Genomic DNA, 8,467 nt, shown 5'->3' with positions numbered 1-8,467 from the left:
TCACCTATATTAAACTTATTAACCCCTATCCTGCTCCCCTATACCGCCGCCACCTATATTAAACTTAACTAAACCAAAGTCTAACACTAACACCCCCCTAACTTTAATATTATTTTAATAAATCTAAATAAAACTTACTATTATTAACTAAATTATTCCTATTTAAAACTAAATACTTACCTGTAAAATTAACCCTAAGATAGCTACAATATAACTAATAATTATAATATTATTACTATTTTAGGATTTATTTTTATTTTACAGGCAAGTTTGTATTTATTTTAACTAGGTAGAATAGTTATTAAATAGTTATTAACTATTTAATAGCTACCTAATTAAAATACTTACAAAATTACCTGCAAAATAAATCCTAACCTAAGTTACAATTAAACCTAACATAATACTACACTATCATTAAATTAATTAAATAAATTAACTACAATTACCTAAAATTAAATACAATTAAATAAACTAAACTATAGTACAACCCCCCCCACTAAATTACAGAAAATAAAAAAAGAATTACAAGAAGTTTAAACTAATTACACCTAATCTAAGCCCCCTAATAAAATAATAAAGCCCCACAAAATAAAAAAAAATGCCCTACCCTATTCTAAATTACAAAGTAATCAGCTCTTTTACCAGCCCTTAAAAGGCTTTTTCCGGGGCATTGCCCCAAAGTAATCAGCTCTTTTACCTGTAAAAAAAAATACAAACCCCCCCAACATTAAAACCCACCACCCACATACCCCTACTCTAACCCACCCAAACCTCCCTTAAAAAAACTAACACTAACCCCCTGAAGATCTCCCTACCTTGAGTCGTCTTCACTCAGCCAAGCCGAATTCTTCATCCAAGCGGGGCAAGAAGAGGTCCTCCATCCAGTAGAAGTCTTCATCCAAGCGGGTCAGAAGAGGTCCTCCATCCGGTAGAAGTCTTCATCCAAGCTGGGTCTTCTATCTTCATCCAACCGCGGCTCCATCCTGCAGACCTCCGTCACGGAACATCCTTCTGGCCCGACGGACTAACGACGAATGAAGGTTCCTTTAAGGGACGTCATCCAAGATGGCGTCCCTCGAATTCCGATTGGATGATAGGATTCTATCAGCCAATCGGAATTAAGGTAGGAAAAATCCGATTGGCTGATTCAATCAGCCAATCGGATTGACCTCGCATTCTATTGGATGTCGGAGGTCTGCAGGATGAAGAATTTAGCTCGACTGAGTGAATACGACTCAAGGTAGGGAGATCTTCAGGGGGTTAGTGTTAGTTTTTTTTTAAGGGGGGTTTGGGTGGGTTAGAGTAGGGGTATGTGGGTGGTGGGTTTTAATGTTGGGGGGGTTGTATTTTTTTTACAGGTAAAAGAGCTGATTACTTTGGGGCAATGCCCCGCAAAAAGCCCTTTTAAGGGCTGGTAAAAGAGCTGATTACTTTGTAATTTAGAATAGGGTAGGGCATTTTTTTATTTTGGGGGCTTTATTATTTTATTAGGGGGCTTAAATTAGGTGTAATTAGTTTAAACTTCTTGTAATTCTTTTTTTATTTTCTGTAATTTAGTGTTTGTTTTTTTGTACTATAGTTTAGTTTATTTAATTGTATTTCATTTTAGGTAATTGTAGTTAATTTATTTAATTAATTTAATAATAGTGTAGTGTTAGGTTTAATTGTAACTTAGGATTTATTTTACAGGTAATTTTGTAAGTATTTTAGCTAGGTAGCTTTTAAATAGTTAATAACTATTTAATAACTATTCTACCTAGTTAAAATAAATACAAACTTGCCTGTAAAATAAAAATAAATCCTAAAATAGCTACAATATAATTATTAGTTATATTGTAGCTATCTTAGGGTTCATTTTACAGGTAAGTATTTATTTTTAAATAGGAATAATTTAGTTAATAATAGTAAGTTTTATTTAGATTTATTAAAATAATATTAAAGGGGGGGCGGAGCCAGCTAGGCATCAGAGCAGTCGCACTTTGAAGGAGCTCTGCTCACATATTACCTTTAACTGTTAACTAGACCGCTCAAAGTTGCCCGAGAATCCCTAAAACGTCTCCTTAATGCTTTGGAGACCAGTGCTACAAGACCCGGTGGTGCAGAGGAGATCTAAACTTACATGCACGGAGCTTTCCTTTATCGCCCATAACCTACATACAACCCAGCTAAGGGGCGGCCATCTTGTGGGCCGCGTGGTGCTCAGTACCTTAAGAGAACGGATTGTAGTTGAATGTGGCTAGAACTAACTACGAACGGAGAAGCAAGAAGATATTTGTAGAGACAACGGAGATAAAGACATAGAGACCGCTCCAACAAAGAAAAACCAGCCACCTTTCTACTGGAATCTTCAACCTTCCGATCTGAAAGCCTTTACTCCTGACCTCTCTGCTATGGCTTACCCTTAATGGACAGACCTGACCCCACTCTGTTCTGAGAAAATGGATTTGCTAATCGTACAGGCTCTAGAGAGGTTAGGACACCGCATGGTCATTCAGTTTAACATCCTCTCCCAGAGTTTATCTCTCAGCCGAGAAGCTTCTTCTGACACTCCGGAGGGGGATTTTAATACCTCGCCCCCCCCCGGATACTTACCCTCTACAACAGGTCAAGATGGCGGCTGAGACCAGACGGGACCTCTCCACATTACCTCAACAATTTGACGCTACTTCCGAATCCACCGCCACTTACCCGGCCCCTGTCTCGAGGCAGCCGGTCGAGGTGGGAGTTGGGGTAGATATGCCTCTGCTTGGTCGCTCTGGAGATGGTCCATCGGATCTCTTGTCCTTTACTGCCACGCATCCTTCCCCTCCTATGAAGAGGTTTCATGTTGCTCAGAAAGACCGGTGCCTAGATTACGGAGGGGGATCTTACCTATGGCCCACGATTCAACTCAGCAGTCCACAAGATGCGTTTCTGATAGAGCACCTACCACGCAAAAAGCAAACTGATAGACATGGCAAGCTAGCCTTGAGAAGCGGTATCGGCTAAATAATACACTTCTGCAGGAGTGCTGGTTCTGCTAAACTCGGGGACTACCCTTGTCGGGACTTGCCACTTACCTACATATGTATTGGTATTTCATTTAATTATGTTACGCTGTCTTGGTTTTGTAATAATCAAATGTTACGTTTGGGTTCTGCAAGACAGGGTGCCCTATTCTGTATGTTTTAGTATTCTGGTATTTAATCCACGTGTATCAGCATAGGCTGCTTATACTAGACCCCTATAGGGAAAGACACGCTTCTACTGTTATCCCTTTATTACCATGGATTATTTGAACTACCGGGAGATAAAGCCATATGTACATATTGCCAAGAATTTCAAGTATATGTTATGAATGCACATTTGTTTATTAGAGTGGGGTAGGAAGTATAGCAGGTCAACCTTTAGACTCATCTTGCAAACTTTTTATGGTAAAAAATATTGGTTCATTGGGGATTTTGCTTAGGGGAATTCTGTATAGCACAAATTGCCCTTAGTAAGGGGACTGACACCACTCAGATAACTATAAAACTAATGTTGTCCTCCTTGTTCAAATTCCCCTCCCTCTTTACACCTGCAACATTGATTCCTTAGCTATATTAAATGCAGCTGACACTTCCTTCACCCCCCCCCCCCACCATCCTACGCAGCCACATATCAAGCTTTGTTCAATGCTTCAGCTGCTATTATTTATATACTGCTCAAAGGGGGTTACATTATCATGGTTATCTGCATTTATGCCACTACTGGCTTTTCTTTTTATTCTTTGTTTTTACTGTATTATTGTTCTTAGCCACCTCCTGTTTTTCCATAAGTAATCCCTATATGTATATAGTCTTAGCTCAATATTAACCACGCACTCTTTTTACGCAACCACCATCCCCTCCCCCAGAAATATTCACAATTACAATTTAATTATCCCCCCTCTTCAAGTTCCCGAAGAGGCCTGAAATTAGAATGTTCTGACCTCTCTCTACCCCAGCTCCCACTGATATACATATCCTTGCCCCATAGATACAGATAGCACATAAGAATTCTCGCATAGTTCCCTATTTTAGTTATGGCCCTGTACATCTATGGCCTACATAGTCCTATAAACTAGCCCATACTGCAGCCCTATTAAAGCTGGCTCCGTTCCCCACTCGCTTCCCCCCCCCCCCTCCCCCTGCACAATTTGAGTGGCTTTTGCCCACTGTAATCCCTCTTCTTTCCGGTTCTCCTCGGCCTACTTGAGGTCATTCTAAATGCTAACTCCCCACATCACCGCAGAAATTCCCACTTTATCTTTGTTAGTGGTGTGGAGATCAGATCTCAATTGCCAAAATATAAAATTAAGTTTCATCTCAGTCCGCCCAAGCTCACTCCTGACACCTCTCTAGATACAACATAGGTTACTACTTGTAAAGACTGACCTTTTCGTATTTTTATGGTCATGCTTATCTCTGTGAGCCCTTAAACTTATGACTCAGCTTGATACCTAGAACAGTAACTTCTTGACTAGCTACATAGATAAAATGTATGTCACAATATTAGGTGTTGTACTCTGTTATTCTTATGAACGGGCAAATGTTGTATTATGTATTCTTTTTGCTTTTTGAAACTTCAATAAAAAATGTAAAATAAAAAAAAATAAAAAATAATATTAAAGTTAGGGGGTTGTTAGGTTAGGGATAGACTTAGGTTTAGGGGTTAATAAGTTTAATATAGTTGCAGCGGTATAGGGGGGGCAGGATAGGGGTTAATACATTTAATATAGGTGGTGGCGGTATAGGGGGCGGCGGTTTAGGGGTTAATATATTTATTATAGTTGCGGTGGGGTCCGGGAGTGGCGGTTTAGAGGTTAATATATTTATTATAGTTGCGGCGGGGTCCGGGAGCGGCAGTTTAGGGGTTAGTAAGTTTATTTAGTTGCGGCGGCGTCTGGGAGCGGCGGTTTAGGGGTTAATAAGTATAAAGTAGGTGGTGGCGGTGTAGGGGGGACAGATTAGGGGTGTTTAGACTCGGGGTACATGTTAGGGTGTTAGGTGCAGACATCTCCCATAGGAATCAATGGGATATCGGGCAGCAGCGAACATGAGCTCTCGCTGCTGTCAGACTCCCATTGATTCGTATGGGATCTGCCGCCTCCAGGGCGGCGGATTGAAAACCAGGTACGCTGGCCCGGAATAGTGGCGAGCGTACCTGGTAGTAGTTTGATAACTACCAAAAGTAGTCAGATTGTTCCGAACTTGCGTTCGGAACATCTGTAGTGATGTAACCATTGATCTGTGTCGGACTGAGTCTGGCGGATCGTAGGTTACGTCACTATATTCTACTTTTGCCGGGCTGTAGGGCTTGATAACTAAGGCGAATCAGCCTCGCCACAAATACGCTGCGGAATTCCAGTGTATTTGCGGTTGACGGCTTGATAACTAGAGGCCATAGTTTCTAAGTTGTAAATAAGTGTAGAAGGTTTTATTAGATAAATTATATTCTTGTGTAAGTAGGATGGATGAGCTGCCAAGAAGGAAACAGGATGGACGATATTTATCATTTATAATTCATATCAATCATTAGCTAATATTGCACAAGATAATAGGCATTCAACTGCATTTACACACCCCATTAGCCATTCTCCCTTTTTTCAACCCCACCAGGCATTCTTCCACAACCAGCCAGCCACACTACCAATTTAACACCCCACCAGACACTTACCTATTCTTGCACATCCCACCAAGCACTAACCTAATCTTACACACCTCTCCAGGTATGTTCCCACCCTTACACAACCACCAGATGGTATCCCACACTTTTGACATCCCACCAGACTCGCTACCATTCTAAGACACTTAACTAGACCCACTGACACTCTTACAAAAATTAACAGGTACTACCTAACTCTTACAAAAACAAACCAGCCTTCCCCCACTCTTATACGCCCAACCATGCACTCTCACCAGGCACTTTGCAATTGAAGCACACCAATCCATGCACTCTCCTATTTTATTTCACATCATGGTATTTGCAGTCATGGGTTTTTGGGGACTTCTTTGGTTTAAAGTTCTATTATATAGTAAAGTTAATTGACAATTACGCTTTTGATTTATTATTCACTTTTTATTTCCAGCATTGATTTAGGCTTTTATAACTCTCTAGAGGATAGACCATAACCAGTTTTCCACAGGAATTATTATTTTTTTAAAGTAGAAGTAGCCAAAGTCTTAAATAATTAAATATTTTAATTGATTTTGTTTCTCAGCACAGTGAACATGAATATATATGACCACATATGCAGTAGGTAAAGCTATGAAGTCAACTTAAAGCAATCTATTCTGCCTTATTTTGTTACTTTGTGCAATATTAGCTAATGATTAATATGAATTATAAATGATAAATATCGTCCATCCTGTTTCCTTCTTGGCAGCTCATCCATCCTACTTACACAGAATACGGATGTTTTCAGAGTTTAATAGGAATTTGTATCAGAGTAAATAAAAAGGGGAACATCTGGTAGACCTAAGTGAAAATATGAGCTTCTTAAATTACTATAAATACTCATAATCATTATAAACAAATGTATTTAGGCAGAAGACTGGAAACAACATGCAGGTGAGATACAGAGAGAGAAACCTCAACAATAAGATATTGGGGAAATTAGGCATAGACGTTAGACATTGGGGAAGATTTTTTAGCAGAAGAGAGTTCTCGTGCAATCGTACATTTTACCATACGATTGCAGGTAAAGAACTTGTCTGCCTGCAACCTTGATAACTTTTTCCGATAAGGTATGCAAGGGTGATGGGGTTGAGACATCAAGAGAATTGAATAGACATAATGCTACTTTCTGGATATAAATAAGACTGAGGCTCAGATACATGTTTAGGAACAAGTCAAAATATAAACCTCTAAATGAGTTACGTACAATACTTTACGGAGTAGTAACAATACATCATTTACTCGAGGTTCTAATCTACTTCTGTTAATACTATTTTTAGTCTTCTTGGGGGCTAACATGGAAAAAAAACATACAGAAGATTATGTGATGGTGGCAGAAAATATTTGATAGATTATGTACATTTGTTTTTTCTTTTTAATAGATTAGGTTAAATAGTTTAGATCTGGTCATTTAGGTTATTTAGAAGAAACATGAATTAGATAGCTAGATGATAGCTAGATAAATAGATAGAGATAGATAGATAAATAGATGGATAGATTGATTGATTGATGATAGACAGATAGATAGATGGATGGATAGATAGATAGATAATAGATAGTAAATAGATTTCTAGTTAAAATTAGTTAACCATTTCTTTTCTATGAACCAGAAGCTGTTAGTCGTTGTTGCCTTGATTATTTCACTGAAGAATGATCTTGTCACGTCAGACATGATAGCAAAGAACCAATATAAAAGTGAGTATAAAGTGACAATTAACTTCACTAATCTAACAAGTATCTGTCTCAGGACCAGAAGCTATTTGTATTTCTTCATCAATGTAACTACTGCTTTACAGGACACCAGGAAAGGAGTAAACTCAACTATTTTATTATTTAAAGAGTGTGAGGATACATTTGGCAAATGTGGGACATTTTATGTTGGACCTAAGTATTTTATTATATTGTAATAGCAAAATTGTCTTAATGTTCTATATTTTTTATTTTATTTCAGTTTTTTTCCATTATAACTGTCAAGTGTAAGAAATCATTTTCATAGGATAAGTAAAAAATAGACAATTGACTGACATTGGAAAGAAAGAAAAATATGCTACAGAGTGAACTGTAGTTCTTAGATTAGCTCTCACGTTGGAGATAGTTTGAGCAATGGTTTTTCTGATCTATTTTTACAGGAAAACTTTATGTGATTCTGTGCTGTTAAAACACTAGTGGGTGTCTCACACTAAAAGGTTAAATACATAAACAAGAAAGACGTTTTTTATATAAGCGCACAAGACTTAATAAACAGAGAGGCGTGAATAAAACTCAGGGTGAGCTGAAGCTCAGTTGATTTAGATACACAGACACCAGAGAGAGTTTTAGTTCAATCTGAATTATGCATTAAATAGTTCTAATTTGTCTACCTCACTTCACTGTAAATATACAGAAAATAAGCTATGCTCCAGATTTCTTCTGCCCAAGCAATCCAATAGTGTAACAATGTTATTTAAAGGGATAGGAAATTCAAAATTAAACTTGCATGATTCAGATAGATCATGTAATTTTAAGATACTTTTAAATTCACTTCTATTTTCAAATGTGCTTTGTTCTCTCGGTATCCCTTGTTGTTAATGAATACACACATATTCTACACTAGTTGAAGCTAGCTGCTGATTGGAGCCTGCAAACATTTGTCTCTTGTGATTGGCTGACTAGATTTATTCATCTAGCTGCCAGCAGTGCAATGATGTTCCTTTAGCAAAGACTATCAAGAGAATGAAGCAAATTTGATAACAGAAGTGAATTGTAAAGTTGTTTAAAATTGTATGTTCTATCCAAATCATTAAAGAAAATG

This window comes from Bombina bombina, chromosome 11 (genome assembly GCF_027579735.1).
Source record: "Bombina bombina isolate aBomBom1 chromosome 11, aBomBom1.pri, whole genome shotgun sequence".
NCBI lineage: Eukaryota > Metazoa > Chordata > Amphibia > Anura > Bombinatoridae > Bombina > Bombina bombina.
The sequence above is the reverse complement of the archived record's forward strand: the minus strand, read 5'-3'. Positions refer to the sequence as shown.